We start from the raw sequence: 18,265 nt of genomic DNA on the forward strand, positions 1-18,265 counted from the left end.
TGAATAATGTCCTCTTGAGCCCCTGTGCCCCAGCCTCAGTTGCTCCCCCCACTCCACCACCAGTGTTCTAAAGCTGAATATATTTGAGGCAATGACCTTCTCCCGTTAGTTATAAAGGAACCAAAACCCATTGGAAAGGTAGAATTTTCCTAAAGGGACTAAGACAAACAAGAGTTTGAGCCTGTGTTTGATTCAGGAGGTCATTTCCCCTGAACAGCTGGAGTTTTCAGCAGATTATTTGCCATGCTCCCTAGACACACGTTCAGTACAGGCTCTGAGCTTTGCAAGGTGATGCTGCTGCCTTGCTGACAGCTCCCAGTTGAGTCTCTGGGAATTCCCTTTGGTCCCGTGGAACTGCCTTCCCCAAGCTCAAGCCATCGTCCAGCAGGGCTTACACTTCTGACTGAGTCACAAAGGACCACCCTTCTTGCCCTGACTCAGGACACCCTGAAAGGCAACTTTAAGGTAAAGCGAGTTTTTATAAGCCGCATATAGTAGGTTTAAAATCTTTTTGTCTTTTGTCCATTCTGTGTCTTTTAATTAAAGAATCCAATCCATTTACATTCAAGGAAATTATTATAGGTGAGCTCTTACTCCAGCCATTATGTAGCCAATTTTCTAATTTTACTTTCTTTCTGCCTCCTCTTACAATTTTCTAGTTTTACTTTTTAGTTTCTTTCTTTCTCTCTCCTCTTACAGTCTTCCTAGTGAATTTCTCTAGTAGTGTGTTTTGATTATTATTTATTATTATTTAGTTTAGATAGTATAGATTTTTCACTTTGTGGTTTCCAGGAAGCTTACAAAAATATATCATTTGATTATAATGAGTTTTTTTTTGAAATGACAATAACTTAACTGCTTATAAAGAACAGAAACAAAAAAAAACAAGAGAGAATATACCAATAGGAAATCTTTCCACTTGTACTCTAGGTACTATTTTACATCTTCCTATATAGCGTATCACTTAACATATTAATGTAGTCATTATTAAATTGTTTTGGGTTTTGATTTTCAGTCTTTACACTAAAGATATGAATCTTTAAATACCACACTAAACAATCTCAGAGCATTCTGAATTTGTTTGTATATTACTCTTGATATTGATTTGATACCTTGCCGTGTTTTCTTACTCACTAACACATCTTTTAGTTTGAAGAAATTTCTTTAGCATTTCTTGTAAGACAGTACTTGTGGAGATATATTCTCTCAGCTTTGTTTGGGAATATCTATCATTTCTTCATTTCTAAAGGATAGCTTTGATGGGTACAGTATTCTTGGCTGAAAGTTCTTTCCCTCAGTACCATGAAAATCTCATGCCACTCTCTCCTGGCCTGTAAGGTTTCTGCTGAGAATTCTGCTGTCAGGCAGATTGGGGCATCCACACGTGTTATTTGCTTTTTTGTTTTCTTGTTTCCCTGAGAATCTTCTCTTTATGTTTCACCATTGGGAGCTAGATTATAAAATGTTTTGGGGTAGACTTGGTTAAGATAAATCTGACTGGTGGCCTCTTACCTACTTGTACCTGGATATTTGTATCCTTTTCTAGGTTTGGGAAGTTTTGTTATTATATCTTTGCATAAGTTTTCTATTCTTTAGATATTCTCAAGTCCTTCTTGAACCATAGTAACTCAAATGTTGCTCTTTAAATACTATCCCAAAGTTCTCAGAAGCTTTCTTCATTTCTGTTTATTCTTTTTTTTTCTCTCTTGCTACAGTGTTATTTTCAAATACACTCTCTTCAAACTCACAAATTCTTTCTTTGTTTGATCTATCCTGTTATTGATGCCTTCCTTCACATTTTAAATTTTACTGACTATATTTTCTTCAGTTTAAGAATTTAATTACTTCCATATCTTTAATTTTTTTTCTGTCAGAGTTTTAAAACATTTGGTTTTTAATTTTTTTCAATCTCATTGCATTTTCTTAAAATGGCTGTTTTTAATTCTCTGAGAGTTCTTCCATACTGAATATTGCCTAGTCAATTTCTGGCAACTTATTTTGAGTACTAGGTGAGGTCATGGTTTCCTAAAAGTTCTTGATTCTTGGAGTGTGATGTCATCTGGACAATGAAGGATTAGATATTTATTCCAGTTTCCATGATCTAGCTTTCCTTCTTGCAGAAATTCTAAGCAGGATGCTTATTTCTTCAGAGCCCACAGTCACTTCCGTTGTTTTAGCACTGGATGACACCCAGATCCAGATTTACTGAGAGTCTGCTGGTGAAATGTAGTCATTGTTTCAGTACTAGGGGGCAACCCATGCAATCCTACATTGTATGTATCCTACATACAATGTTGGTGTATTATTCATAAGGAAATAGGCAAGTGCCTAGAAAAAGATGTCTGACTCCACAGACTCCTCTCTGGAAACAGGGCATGCCCAGATGCCTTATTCACAGTTAGCAGCCTGTAGGCAGGCACTACAAAATTCTGAACAGCTCTGGGCAGAATCACCATCTGTGGATCAACCCAAAGCTCCCATATCTACATGTGACTACCAATGAAGCCAAATTGTGTCACTTCCTAATCCCATAGCCCCTGAAGACCAGCATAAAACTGGGGCTGGACCAAGGCCTGCACTATGCAGACTGCCTATTGTCAAGGTACATCCATGGCCCAAGATGACTGGAAGCAGCCACAAATGATACTAGGTAGAACCCTATAGACTGCGGCTGGGTGTCTTTCTCTGGCACTGAAGCTATTCCAGAGGCACCATCTGCAGGCAGATCTGGGAATGGGAGACATTAGACTCTACCCATATTAGATTTCATCAGCCTAACTCCAATTTCCAGCTTAAAGTCTTGTGTTTACTCCCCTAACCTATCCCTAGAAAATGGGGTCTTGAACCAGGCTATACAGCCCAAAGTTGAGGTAGTGTTGGTGAAGGCTGATGCTAAGCTGGGTTGAGCCTGAATGTCACAACTGTAAGGACCTGCACCATCTCAGGAGTGCACCAGGGCCCACAAGTTGGAACATGAGCGTCCCATTGGCTCACAGGTGTCTGTCTGGTGCCAGGGAAGTTCCAGTGCTCCATCTGCAAGGACTTTCTTGGCAAGAGCCATGCTGTCCGAGTTAGGGGATAAGTGGTCAAAACTGTCTCTCCTTCAGCATATCTTTTTGCTTTATTATATTAAAAGCAGGCTTTGTGTTCTCTCACCCGATTTCCTGAGCTCTTGTGAAGATATCTTGGTTCATGAGTACATGTTCAGCTCCGTGTGTCCATGGGGAGAAGATCACCAGAGGATCTTACTCAGCTGCCATCTTGCTTTGCCCTTTGTTAGGAGTTGTAGGAGAGAAGTTATGGGTAAAAATTCTCAGTGTAGGACCCGGACCTTAGCAAGGGCCTACTGGTTAGCTATTATCATCTTATAGCTCTTATCATCTTATAATTCTTCAGTGTGGCATAATTAATAAGACTTCAATATGGACATAAAATAGTAAATATTTAATCTTAATAAGATTAAGATTCGGTGGACATGATTGCTCATACTGCTTATGAGTCTTAAACTAACACTCAATTTTCTTTCTGGAGAGTATATATCAGAAGCCCTGAAAATACTCAGTTCTTTTGACTCAGAAAGTCCAATTTATTGCAAATTTTCTTTTAAAAAAACTCATCTTGGTTATCACCCCAAATTAATAGATTTGGATATTTTTATCAATATTTTTAAACATTAAAAATCTGGGAATTATCTAATGTGAAATAACATAGAACTGTTTTTATCAAGTATAACATGTCCTTATGATAAAATACAGTGCTAGGGGAGACAAAGTTAATGATATGGAGACAAATTAATGACAATGTGAAGTGGAAAACAGCTCACTGAAGGTAATATGTAGGATGTGATCCCAATTTCTCTAGCGTTGGAAGAAACATGCATGTGTGCACATGTTTGCATGCACAGACACCAGCAAACATGAACACACAAGCTCACTGTAAGAGGAAAGAATAGGTCACAAATAAAACTTCAAAATGTTAGTGGTCATTGTTCTTGAGTGTATTATTAATAATATTAGTTTTCCATTTGTGCTTTCCTATATATCAAAATTTTTCTATGATGGTCATTTACTCATTTCATAAATTAATAGAAAAGTTTTGCTCCTTACATGGCATCTACTTAACTAAAATTAAAACCCAAAGCACCCAACAGCTAAGTGCCAGTAATCACCCAATCTAAAAGACCTGACTTCTAAAACTGCACAAACATTTTACAAATGCCAGGTAAGTAAGGCTTGCACAGACCTTAAGAAAACAAAATGTGAGAATAGCAAAAGTTAGTTCCAAGAAATTCCTACTGGCTATAATCAATTGAGAGAAACAACCATCAGGGCTAAGACTGTCTATTGTAGCACACAAAACTGACTTGCTCACAACATCAGGTTCCATTCAATAAGCACACCAGGATCAGAGGATGATTGCTAAACGCATCTGTAAGTGGAGAGCGTGTATTTTTATGACTTTCTCCCTGATGGCCATTTTGTAATTCTGAATTAAAGACTCCTGGCCTGACAATAAGACATATGATTTGAAATAAAAATTTTCCTGGAAAATCCATGGCATAGATGATGGTGCCTATTCAATTTGGAGGTCCGACAAGACTACAGCTGTAGACATCATTGGCTGTCCCTTCTCTACCCTTTTCTCTTACATGAATCTTTTTCTTATTTCTCTTTTTTAATTCTTATTTTCAATGTCCTTCTTGTTTGTTTGTTTGTCTTTTTTTTTTCTGTTGTTGTTTTTACTGTGTTTCTTTTCCTCTCCTAGAATGTAGCTGTTTCGGCACACAGATTTTCTCTGCCAGGGTTTTTTTTTTTTTTTGAGTTTGTGCAAAGCCCTTCCTAAGCCTGTATGGTTGCTCAGTAAAGCTTCAATAAGCCCTGTACATAGTTAATAATCTGATCAAGTAACACGTGCCTCATAGAAACCACAGAGCTCCAGCTTGCAAAAGTCCACCCTTCTTTATCAGTGCTTGGAAAGCAACTCATTGAGCAACACTAGTGCCTGATTATCCTAAATCATTCTGGCAAATGCTGTGAATGGACTCTAAAAACACTCCTCATACAACATTTTGTGCCAATTTTGATGTCACTGTTATGTCATCCTGGAGCATCCAGAACCAACCAACCATGAGCTTGTTCTGTTATTCTCAAGACTCAGAAGCATCTCTATTATGGAGAAGAAACTGGTGGGTTGGATCTTAGCCTAGGATAAGGCAGGAAAGAAATCTGACCCTCTAGTTTATTCACAAAGACAGAGATATCTAGAGCCAGCAAGCTGACTTAGAATTACATTCAGCCAGAATATACTGCAAAACAGAATTATGGGGGCCTGAATATCTTATTCTCTCTACTAGAACAGAACTAGGGTAACAGGAGACCAATGCTTGGTGAAACAACATGGGGCTGGCCAATTTTATTGCCTGTGTTCCTTGGCTAGAATGAATCTTAGGAGGGTGCTTATTCACATGGTGTTTAAATCAAGCTGTGAGTCTTTAATCCTGCTGTCATTTTTGCTGTGATTAAAATCCTAATGGGCTTCATCTCATTTACTTTATTTTCCAGGGAAAACCAAAAATATCCAAATAAAGACAGATAGCTATTCATGCTGAGTCTTGGATGTGGTCAAGATTAAACTTAAGGAAAAAGAAGTCTATAGGGAGCCAGGGGTATTTAACTTCATGGGGAAATGACATCAAAAATTACATCTGTGAAAGTCCAAGAACCAAACAGGATTGGGAGTATATTGGAATCAACAGGCAGGTGGAAGATGAACATGTGAGCAAAGATTAAAGAACTCAGTAAATAGATTAGTCATTTTGTAATTAGGTTGGAATACAAATTAGAGGCTGAGCGTCTTTTATCTGGGTTTGGTGTGATTGATTTAAAAAATGCAAAATGTAAATTTTTGAGAAATAACTTTTTTCAAAAAGACACCACACTGTCACTTTCCACTTAATTTCCTTACATATCTTTTCTGTGGATGCAGCCATAAGTATGTGATGGTAACACAATTCTACAAGTAATTGGTATTGCAACAATCAAACTCTCTGCTTGGCCTTCTGCAAGTCTCCAAAATAGTGTTTTCATTGTTCAAAATTTTTTAAAAAATGCAACATTTTCTTGTGTGCTATTGATTCTGTGTGTAAGATCCTGAGGGAAGAATGCAGCCTCAGTTCTGATAAGAAAAGTCCAGCTGAACACTTTGACCAATATTTAAGTATTTAACACTAATCTTCAGTTGCTACTCTTTACTGGAAAATCTGTCTCCTACTACAGGCTCATGACATCATCCAGCCTGACTCTCAGTAACTGCAAAATGCATTCTTCTCTCTGGTCAACTGCCTCCCCTTGAACCTCCGTTTACATCTCTGCTGCTACTGTTGCTCCTCTCAGCTGCAGAAGACCCTCCCTCTATCAGTCATCATCTAACATTCACTGCCAAACCTACCAGATCCAGGCACTTTCCATGTCACAACCTGTCACATAAGAGTATTCGAGAGCATTCAAGGAGCTGGACTTTTGTCCTCCTACAACAGTCAGTCATTAGCCAAGGAAGCCCCTGAGATCATATCAGCTCCTGGAACTTTAGGCTCCAAGTACTAATGAAGTAGCTCCAGTAACTAACAGGTGGTTCTCCAGTGAAGGTTTCCAGATGGCATGGGGGCAAACAATACAGAAGCTGAGGAACGGGTCCACAGAACCAGTAAGAATGTCTGAGAAAATTGGGTGGTTCTGACAGCATCTGTTACAGCAGGATTGTGATGGGATTCCAGAAGCCTGGACACAGCACATTGGCAGGGGACTCTGTCTGCCTTCAATGAAAAAAATATCCTCAAATTTTGGTAGCAGCCTGTGGGATAGTTCAGGCTTTCGGGCATATCAAGGAATGATAATTGGAAGACTTTTGATGAGGGGAAAAAAAAAACCAAGAGCATCTAGTTTCTTTGGGAGACAGAATGCATTGTGCTCTGGCTGGGTTTCCATGGAGGAAGAAAAGCAGGAGTGACTTCAGTACTCTTGAAACCTCCAAACAGAAAGAAGTAGAGGGTAAGAGGCAGAATATCAATTGAAGTTCTGGTAAGTAAATCTGTTAGCAAAAAGGAGCAGAAAGTAATGCCCTCAAAGGTTGATTGAGACTTAAAACAGAAAAGTCACAGGTCAATGTCCAAGAGAAATATCTACATGCTTCAAGGAAATTGTACTACAGCTGTAATGTGGATCTATCTTTAAAACTTCAATGGAATGTGTGCATTACCTATCTGAATGTCATGGCCATAAAGAATGAAGTCGTACTTTTGGTGCCTTTGTCTAATATGATATAACTATATTTATGTGAGTATGTCTCTGTGTCCTCTATTCTGTATCATTGGTCTAAAAGAGTTTTTTTGGGGGAGTGAAAATACCATGATGTTTTTGTTACTATAGCTCTGTAGTTTACTTTATGGTCTGGTATTGTGATGCCTCTTGCTTCACTCTTCTTGCTAAGGATTGCTTTGGTTATTCTGGGTCTCTTATTTTTCCAGATGAATTTCATGAGTGCCTTTTCTATTTCTATGAGGAACATCATTGGGATTTTGATTGGAATTGCATTAAATCTGTATAGTGCTTTTGGTTGTATGGTCATTTTGATAGAATTAATTCTGCCTATCCAAAAACAAGGGAGATCTTTCTATCTTCTAAGGTCTTCTTTAATTTCTTTCTGTCGTGTTCTGTAGTTTTCATTATACAGGTCATTCACTTCTTTGATTGATTCCCAAGTTTGTTTGTTTGTTTGTTTGTTTTTTGAGGCTATTGGAAATGACTGATATACAAAAGTGTCTTTGATTTATTGGTGTTGATTTTATATCTTGCTACTTTTCTAAATTTTTTTATTGAAATTTTTTTGGGTCTTCTAGGTATAGAATCATATCATAGCCAAAGGCACCAAAAAATATGGGAGAAAGGATAGCCTCTTCAACAAATGGTGCTGGAAAAACTGGATATACATGTACAAGAAAATGAAATTAAGCCCCTATATCTCACCATATACAAAACTCAACTCAAAGTGAATAAAGGACTTAGGAGTTAAACCAGAGACCCTGCACTTAGGAGAAGAAAAAGTAGGGCCAAATCTTAATCATGTTGGATTAGGCCCCAATTTCCTTAATAAAAATTCCTATAATGCAAGAAATAAAATCAAGAATCAATAAATGGGAGGGATTCAAACTACAAAGCTTCTTCTCAGCAAAAGAAGCAATCAATGTGGTGAATAGAGAACCCTGCATTTTGGGAGCAAATTTTTACCACATGCACATCAGATAGAGCACTAATCTCTAAGATATATAAAGAACTCAAAAATTTTAACACCAAAAAAAACCCAATCAATAAATGGGCCAAGAAACTGAACAGATACTTTTCAGAAGACGATATACGTGCATTCAACAAATATATGAAAAAAATGTTCAACATCTGTAGCAAATAGAGATTGCAAATCAAAAACTACTCTAAGATTTCATCTCACTCCAATCAGAATGGCAGCTATTAAGAATACAAACAACAATAAGTGTTGGCAAGGATGTGGGGAAAAAGGCACACTCATACATTGCTGGTGGAGCTGAAATTTGGTGCAACCAATATGGAAAGCAGTATGGAGATTCCTTGGAAAACTTGGAATGGAACCACCATTTGGCCCAGCTATCCCACTCCTTGGTTTATACCCAAAGGACTAAAAAACCAAATACTACAGGGAAGCAGCCACATCAATATTTATAACAGCATAATTCACAATAGATAAACTGTGGAATCAACTTAGATGCCCTTCAGTAGATGAATGGATAAAGAAAAATGTGGTATATATACACAATGGAATATAACTCAGTCTTAAAAGAGAGTAAAATTATGGCATTTTCAGGTAAATAGAGTTGAAGAATATAATGCTAAGTGAAGTAAACCAATCCCCCCAAAACAAATGCTGAATGTTTTCTTTGATATAAGAATGCTGATATATAATGGGGATTGGGGGGGCATGGGAGGAATAGACGAACTTTAGACAGGGCAAAGGGGAGGGAGGGAAAGGGAGGGAGTATGGGGGTAGAAAAAGCAGTGGAATGAGATGGGCATCATTACCCTAAGAACATGTATAAAGACATAAATGGTGTGACTCTACTTTGTGTACAACCAAAAACATGAAAAATTGTACTCTATATGTGTAATGTGAATTGAATTACATTCTGCTGTCATATACAACAAATTAGAATAAATAAAATTTTTAAAAAATAATGAAGTCATAATGAAGAAACTTGCAAGAATTTATTTAAAATGGGGGTAGAAGAGGTTTCATGAAAATAGAAGAGAGACCAGTAGAGGAAGGGAACTGGGGAATTGAGTTTACCAGATTATGTTGTGTGCATGTATCAATAAATATAATGAATCCCACTAATGCATGTAATTATAATTCATTAATAAAAAATTTCAAAAATAAATTTCAAAAATAATTCATTTAAACCACACTGCTATATATTTTTTATTCATGCTTTGTAATGCCATACTCTTCCAGTTTAATATTGTCATGATAGCACTGGGTTCGATCCTTAGCATCACATTAAAAAAATAAACTAAATAAAGGTATAAAAAATAAAGAATTACTACACACTTCCTTTCAAAACTATTTAAGTCAAAAGTCAAAGGAATGACATTAACAAAAATATTGTCAAGATAAATTCTAATAAATCATGATTGAGTTGAAACTGAGAAGATATCATGGCATCCAAACCTATGCACTGAGTCTCATTAATTTATTAGCCCATTTATTCAAAATAGATGAAATTAAAAGATCATCTCAGAAAGCTAGTTGAGTGGCTTTGAATGGGATTCTGACTAGGGCTCAGACAAGGAAATCCTTTGCAGGCCAAATTCAAGTTTGATGGACTTCCTTTGAAACTCCCAACATTCCCTGTTGGAACACAACCAGTAATGCTCCCATCACATAGACTGTGTATTATGTATCCTCCACTGTACGCAAGTATCTCCTGCCCAAGCTACCCCAATTCTAAATAACTCAAGCATTTTAAGGCATAAATCATTATAGAATTAAGTAGATTCATGGACTGGGTTTTTCAAAAGAAAGAAAAAAAATCTAAAAATATCTAAAGTGGGATGCTCTCTTTAGAAATGAATTTCCTAAGTTGGTTGTTTCTTTCTTTCTTTTTAGTACACAAAGAAACTTTAATTTGATGAGAATAATATTTTTGTAACAATGCATATAATGATTTAGAGTGTAGAAGTTTTTATTCTTTAGTATTCTTTCTGTTTCTCAAAAAATTACCCACTTACATTTTTTTCTGCTGCAGATTTAGCTGTCCTTTCACGTTTCATACTTTTTTTTTCTCCCCAGTACTGAGTATTGAACTCAGAGTGCTCTACCACCGAGCTATATCCTGAGCCCTTTTTATTTTTTTTTATTTTGAGACAGGGTCTCCCTGAGTTAGCAAGAGTGGTTTTGAACTTGTGATCCTCCTGCTTCAGCCTCCTGAGTTGCTGGGATTACAGGCATATGCCATCATGCCCAAGTCTGTCATATTTTTTCATTTTTTAAAATTGATTTTATTTTTTAAATGCATGACAGCAGAATGCATTATAATTCTTATTACACATATACAGCACAATTTTTCATACCTCTGGTTGTATATAAAGTATGTTGACACCAATTCATGTCTTCATACATGTACTTTGGGTAATGATGTCTATCACATTCCACCATCATTGCAAACCCCCCTGCCCCCTTCCTTCACCTCCCATCCCTCTGTCCCATCTAGAGTTCGTCTATTCCTCCCATGCTCCCCCTCCCTACCCCATTATGAGTCAGTCACCTTATATCAGAGAAAACATTCAACATTTGTTTTTTGGGGATTGGCTAACTTCACTTAGCATTATCTTCTCCAACTCCATCTATTTACCTGCAAATGCCATGATTTTATTCTCTTTTATTTCTGAGTAAGATTCCATTGTGTATATATTCCACATTTTTTTAATCCATAGAGAGCCTAAATCTTGACAGCAAATTTTTACCCCTTACACACCAGATAGAGCAATAATCTCTGGGGTATATAAAGAACTCAAAAAGCTAAGCACACACACACACACACACACACACACACACACACACACACATTCAATAAATGGGCCAAGGACATGAACAGACACTTCTCAGAAGAGGATATACAATCAACAAATATATGAAAAAAATGTTCATCATCTCTAGCAATTAGAGAAATGCAAATCAAAATCACTCTAAGATACATCTCACTCCATTCAGAATGGCAGCTATTATGAAGAAAAATAACAATAAATGTTGGCAAGGATATGGGGGAAAAGGGAAACTCATATGTTGCTGGTGGGACTGCAAATTGGTGCAGCCAATATGGAAAGCAGTATGGAGATTCCTTGGAAATCTGGGAGTGGAACCATCATTTGACCCAGCTATTTCTCTCCTTGGTCTATACCCAAAAGACCTAAAAAGAGCATACTACAGGGACACAGCCATACTAATGTTTATAGCAGCACAATTCACAATAAGTAAACTATGGAACGAATCTATACGCCCTTCAATAGATGAATGGATTTAAAAATGTGGCCTAAGTTGTTTCTTTACTTAGAAATGTTGGTTCTTTATTTTTATCCATTATTTCTGTTTCATTAGACCAACTGTCTCAAAAAATCACTCTTGGCTTGTGATAATTAACTATTTTATAATTCCTCTTCTATTATTTTTCTCTTTCTTTCCTTGTACAATTGTATCTGTGTATCTGGCTCATTTAGAATGTTGTTAAATCATAAAGATATATATTTATCGAGACAAAGTGGTGCTCACCTGTAATCCCAGCAGCTTGGGAGGCTGATGCCATAGGATAGCCAGTTCAAAGCCAGCCTCGGCAACTCTGCAAGGCCCTAAGCAACTCAGGGAGATCCTCTCTCTAAATAAAATATAAAAAATTGCTGGGGATGTAGCTCAGTGGTCAAGTGCCCCTGGGTTCAATCAAAGGGCTGGGGATATGGCTCAGTGATAAAGAACTCCTGAATTCAATCCCTGGTACCAAAAGGGGGAGAAATATGTATATTTTTAAAAGTGGGTGCTTTGTTTTAAAAATCAGTAAATTTCACTAGTAAATAAATTCATGAGAACACCTGCAATATCATTTGTAATAGAGAAAAATATGAATTAAAACAATAATAAGATGCTTTTAAAAGTCCATCAATGCCAGAGAGGTCAAAGATGCACTGAGATAGGACTCATCAACCTCTCATTTACCTCTGGACACTTGTCAGAGTGCAGATTTCATGGGGTCAGGAGCCTTTCCTGTCCAAACAGGAGTGCAAATTGTACACATTGGTAACACCAAGTAAAATCAAAGATAAGTGAATACTGTGAGCTAGAAACTCACTTTTAAGACCCTAACATCTAGAAATTGTGCATATGCATCAAGAGACCAAGATGAGAATCTCTTTGCTATAGAACTGTTAGTTTCAGAAAAAAACAAACTGGTAACATTCCCAATGTCCTTCAGCAGAGGAAAAGAGAAGTTAAGTTTGGCATATTTATTAGATAAATTACCATGATGCAGTAAAAGAAGAAATAGAACTATTTGTTTAATACAGATAGATCCCCAAAATAGCATTGGCTTCAATAAAAAGAAAATTAGTAAAATTATGTTGTTTTGTGTAAATAATATATTTTAATTAAAGTATAAAATAGTCTGGATGTGTCCAAATTTATCATGGAGGTTAACTTCAGGGTGAGAGAATGGGTAAGGGTAGTGTAGAAAAGAACAAGGGAGATATCAGTTTATAATGAAAAATGTTAGCATTTATTTCTCTGAGTGACAGGTGCATGCATGTTTATTTTCCTGTGCATTATTCTGCAATCGTAAATCTTTATAATGAAATAATCAATAGAAAAACAACAATCACCCCAATTAGAAAAATGGTCAAGGGTATGTACAGGGAATTCCTAAACTTGCATAAAGAGGAGCTAATTAGAAGAATTAAGAATTTTACATATAAGACTTCCAAATGTTAAAATGAATGATGCTGCTGAGGACGATACACAGTATAAGAAAGTGTGATTCTCCAACACTGTCAAAATTAAAGGAAGCTTTTACAATATTTCTGTAAGGCAATTTGGCACTATATTAATAATACATAGATATGCAGATAATAAAAACTGTGAAATCACATTGATCTGACCATTATTTTAGAAATGTATCTCATAAAATACAAGAAATGTGTTCAGAAATGTTTCTGTCATGTATATGCTGGAAAACGCAGGAGATGTGTGTTGAATGATGCACAAAAAAGTGCTGAATATCTGCCCCTGGGAAGGGGACAGGGAACAATTCTGGGTGAGATAGGAAATTTTCACAGTATATATTTTTGTACAATCTGATTTTTAAACCAAATGCACACATTACTTTCTTTTTTAAAAATGACAGCTACATTGAAATAATTTATATACCATGAAATTAACCCTTTGTAAGGGTACACTTAGGTGGTTTTATTCACAGACTTTTATACAAACAGCACAATTATCTAAGTTTAGAATATCTCCTCACCCTGAATAGAAACCCTCTCCCCACTAACTATAACATTCATTTTTCTCCTTCCCCAGAAACTGGCAACAATGAATATAGTTTCTGTCTCTACTGATTTACCCATTCTGGAAATTTCCCATAAATGGAATTATACCATAGGTTGTCTGGATTCTTTCACTTCACATGTTTTCAGGATTCATCAGTGTTATGTAGGGTGTATTGATAATTCATTCTTTTTTGTCCCACATAATGATTTTATTACATGGATAGACCCCATTTTACTTATCCATTCTTCAAGATGATGGATACTTGAGTCATTTCCACTTTTTTACTATAATGAATAGTATTACTTTGAATATTTATATACAATTTTTGTGTGGACGTATGTTTTCATTTCTTAACTGTATATCGAAGGAGTAGAATTTCTGAGTTAACAGTTACTGTCTGTTAAACTTTGGAGAAATTTTCTATTTACCCAAATTGCTTCCAGAAGTGTGTAAGGACGCCAGTTTCTCAAATCCTTGCCAAAATTTGATCTCTCTTGTCTCTTTGATATATTCATACAAGTGGATATGCGGTGGCATCTCAATGTGATTTTGGCTTCATTATCCAATGGCTAATAATGCTGAGTATCTGTTCATGTACTTATTGACAATTTATATATCTTCTTGGCGAAATGTCTGTTAAGATCCTTTGCCCATTTTTAAATTGGGTAATTTTCTTTTTATTATTGATCTGTTATATATATATATATATATATATCTCCTGAATACAAGCCTCTTAACAGATATATATTTGAAGGTATTTCCTCATTCTGTGAGTTGTCTTTTCATTTTCTAGTAGCATCCTTTGAAGAATAAAACTTTCATTTTGATGAAGTCCAACATATTTATTTTTTTCTCTTGTTGCTTGTCCCTTTGATGTCATCTTTAACTGCAGGGTTACAAAGGTTACTGTTGCTATATTTTCTTTTGAGAGTTTTAGTTCTTATACTTAGGTGTATCTTCTACTTGGAATTATTTTTTTAGTGTGATATGAGAAAGTAGTTCAATTATATTCTTATGCATGTATATATCCAGTTATCCTAGCATCAGTTTTTGAAAGACCATTCTTTCACCTACTGAAATAAATGTTTTAAAAACCTTGTCAAAATCAATTTACCACAAATATAAGAGTTTCTAGGCTCTCAATTTCTTTTCATTAATTTATTATGTCCATCTTTATGTCAGTACCATACTCTCTTGATTATTAAAAGCTAGTTTTAAAGTAGAGAAATGTGAGTCCACCAGCTTAAATATTTTTCAAGGTTATTGGTTTGCATTTCTTTATAAATGATTAGATAAGCTTGTTAATTCTGTTAAAATTAGATGGGTGAAGTTTCAATAGGGATTACAAGAAATCTGAATATCCATTTGGAGAATATTGCCAGGTGAACAATATCAATCTTTCTAATCTATAATCATGGAATGTTTTTTTCATTTCTTTAGTTTTTTTCTTTATTTTTTATAGTTTTAAATTTGTTAAAACTTCCTTTTTTAAATTCATTTTTGATATTTTATTCTTCTTAAACATGGAATTATCCTCATAATTTCAATTTTGCATTGTTCTTTGATGGCTTTGAGGGAAAAAAGCTGAGTTTCAAATATTACTCTTGTACTCTACAATTTTTCTGAACTTATTTATTACTTCCAATAGTTTTTCTCTGGATTCCTTAAGATTTTTATATACAAGTTCATGTCAGCTTTCATAAAGATTACTCTAACTTCTTTCTAATTTGTATGCATTTTATTTCATTTTCTTCCCTAGTTATTCTAGACAAAACCTTCAGTATGTTGAATAGATATGAAGAAAATAGATATAAGCCACCATTGGCTTGGTTCTGATCTTAGAGGAAAAGCATTCATCAGAACTAATTATGATGCTATCTATGGTTATTTATAAATGTCCATTATCAGGTTGAAGGATTCTCTTTTAGTTCCTAGTTTTTCTGAGATTTTTTTTATCATAAAAGTGTGTTTGATTTTTGTCAAGTAAGTATTTTTACATCTATTGATATGATTCTAAGGTCATATGTAGTTTGTGTCCTTTATTCTTTTATTATGGTACATTATATAATATGATTTGGGGATGGCAAGCCAACCTTGCACTACTAAAATATATTCCACTAGACCATGGTCTATAACCCTTTTCATGATTTGTTTTGCTATTATTTGTGAAGGAAATTTGCATCTATATTCATGATGCATATTGGCTTATACATTTCTTTTTGTAGTTTAGTATCATTATGGAATTAGGGCTATATTAGTATCAGAGAAGTTGAGAAGTGATACCCCATCCCTTATTTTTGAAAGAGTTTGTGAAGGATTTATGCTGATCATTATTTAAATATTTGGTAGAATTCACCAGTGAAGACTTTTGGCTGTTTTCCTTTGTAGATGTTGTCAATTAATAGTTCAGTTTCTTTTTTATATTAGGTTTATTTGAATTTACCATTTTCTTCTTAAATCAGTTTTAGAAGTTTGTGTCTTTCTATGAAATTTTCTGCTCGTCTAGGTTATCTAATTAGTTGGCATACAGTTGTTCATATGATTTCCTTATCATAATTTATTTTTTGTGAAGTCAATAGTAATGTTACTTCCTTCATTCCTGATAAGTGGTTTGAATTTTTTCTGCTTTTTCTTCATCAGTCCAATTAAAAAATTGTCAATATTGTTGATCCTTTCAAAGAATTAACTTTTGGCTTTATTGATTTTTTTCTATTCCTTATTTTATTTATGTGTGCCCTGATCCTTATTATTTCCTTCCTTCTGCTTGCTTTTAATTGGTTAGCTCTTCTTTTTGTAGTGTGTGAGAAGGGGGAAGGAGAGAGAGAGAGAGAGAGAGAGAGAGAGGAGTGAACCTAGAATGTGCTGGGTGGAGTGTTCTCCAGATGTCTGTTGCTCTGGTAGGTTTAGAGTGTTGGTCAGGATTTTTGGTTCCTTGAAACTAATGATGAATTTGCTCCTTTTATCCTCAATTCAGTTATGTATTCGGGGACTCAGTTCTTAGGTATATGCATATGTTTAAAATTATAAAATCTTACTGATGGATTAATACCCTGAGTACATCCCCAGTTTTTTTCATTTAATACAGGATCTCACTAAATTACTAAGTTGCTTGTCCTGGCACGGAATTTACAAGCCTCCTGCATAATCATCCTTAGTGACTGGGATTACAGGAATGTGCCACTGTGCTCAGTTTTTTTGAAGTTTCTTAAGATGAAAAGCTGAATTATCAGTTGGAGATTTTTATTCTTTTTTTAATATAGCCACTTATAACTTTATAACTTTATAAATGTATAACTTTACATTCTCTTCAACACATTGTTCTGATTATGACTGATTTACATTACTAAGTTTTGGCAAGTAGAGTTTTCATTTTAATTATCTTCAAAGTATTTTGTAATTTCCTTTGTGCTGTTTTTGACCAATTTGTTATTTGAAGATTTTTCAATTTCCACATATTTTTAATTTCCCAGGTCTCCTCGGGTTACTGATTCCTAGATTAATTCTGTTTTGTCAGAGTGCGGGTATTGTGTTGTATGATTTGAATCTTTTAAAAGTACTGAGATTTAATGTATCGCCTGGCATACAGTCAATCCTGGAGAAGGTACTAACTATGCTGGAAAGAATGTGCTGGGTGGAGTGTTCTCCAGATGCCTGTGGCTCTGGTAGGTTTAGATTGTTGGTTAAGATTTTTGGTTCCTTGTTGATTTTCCAATTTTTCTATGCATCACTGAAAATAGAATGTTGAAGCCTGCAAATTTTGAATTTGTTCCTTTTATCCTCAATTCAGTTATGTATTTTGGGACTCAGTTCTTAGGTATATGCATATGTTTAAAACTATAATATCTTACTGATAGATTAATATTTTTGACATTCAATGGCTTATTTTATTTTGTGTGATTTTTGCAGTCACACAAAAAAAGTATAGAGAATAACAAACCCCCATATTCTTTTTTCTTTTTTATTTATTTCTAAAAAATACACTTAATTTTTTAGAAATAAATAAAAATGCATTACAATTCTTATTGCACATATATAGCACAATTTTTCATATCTCTGGTTTTATATAAAGTATGTTGACACCAATTTGTGTCTTCATACATGTACTTTGAATAATGATGTCCATCACATTCCACCATCCTTGCTAACCTCCTGCCCCCTTCGGTCTCCTCCCACCCCTCTGCCCTATCTAGAGTTCATCTATTCCTCCCATGCTCCCCGTCTCTACCCCATTATGAATCAGCCTCCTTATATCAGAGAAAACATTTGGCATTTGTTTTGGAGGGACTGACGAACTTCACTTAGCATTACCTTCTAACACCATCCATTTATCTGCAAATGCCATGATTTTATTCTCTTATATTTCTGAGTAAGATTCCATTGTGTATATATGCCACATTTTTTATCCATTCATCTACTGAAGGGCATCTAGGTTGGTTCCACATTCTTACCACCAAGAAATAACAATCATCAATATTTTATTATATTTGCTTTATATCTTTTGAAAATTTATTGCTGATATATTTTGTTACATTTCCTTTTTTGTTTTTTAATTTAATTTTTATTCTTTCCAATCAGACATGACAGCAGAAAGCTCTTTGATTCATTGTACACAAATGGAGAACAACTTTTCATTTCTCTGGTTGTACACAATGTA

The 18,265-nt window shown here is 35.1% G+C and overlaps 1 protein-coding gene across 10 annotated transcripts in view; it reads left to right on the top strand.

Annotated features, from left to right (window-relative positions):
• The first annotated feature begins 222 nt into the window (after positions 1-222).
• Positions 223-18,265, top strand: part of Trpc7 (transient receptor potential cation channel subfamily C member 7) — a 316,931-nt gene continuing 298,888 nt past the window's right edge. For 9 of the 10 annotated variants that reach the window (XM_078048930.1, XM_078048914.1, XM_078048906.1 and 6 more), the window contains exon 1: positions 224-465. The gene's annotated coding sequence lies outside the window, so the exon portion shown is untranslated. Of the gene's footprint in view, positions 466-18,265 lie in introns of all 10 variants that reach the window. The other variant, XM_005333202.4, reaches the window with a different exon arrangement.

Source organism: Ictidomys tridecemlineatus, chromosome 1 (assembly GCF_052094955.1).
Source record: "Ictidomys tridecemlineatus isolate mIctTri1 chromosome 1, mIctTri1.hap1, whole genome shotgun sequence".
Lineage (NCBI taxonomy): Eukaryota > Metazoa > Chordata > Mammalia > Rodentia > Sciuridae > Ictidomys > Ictidomys tridecemlineatus.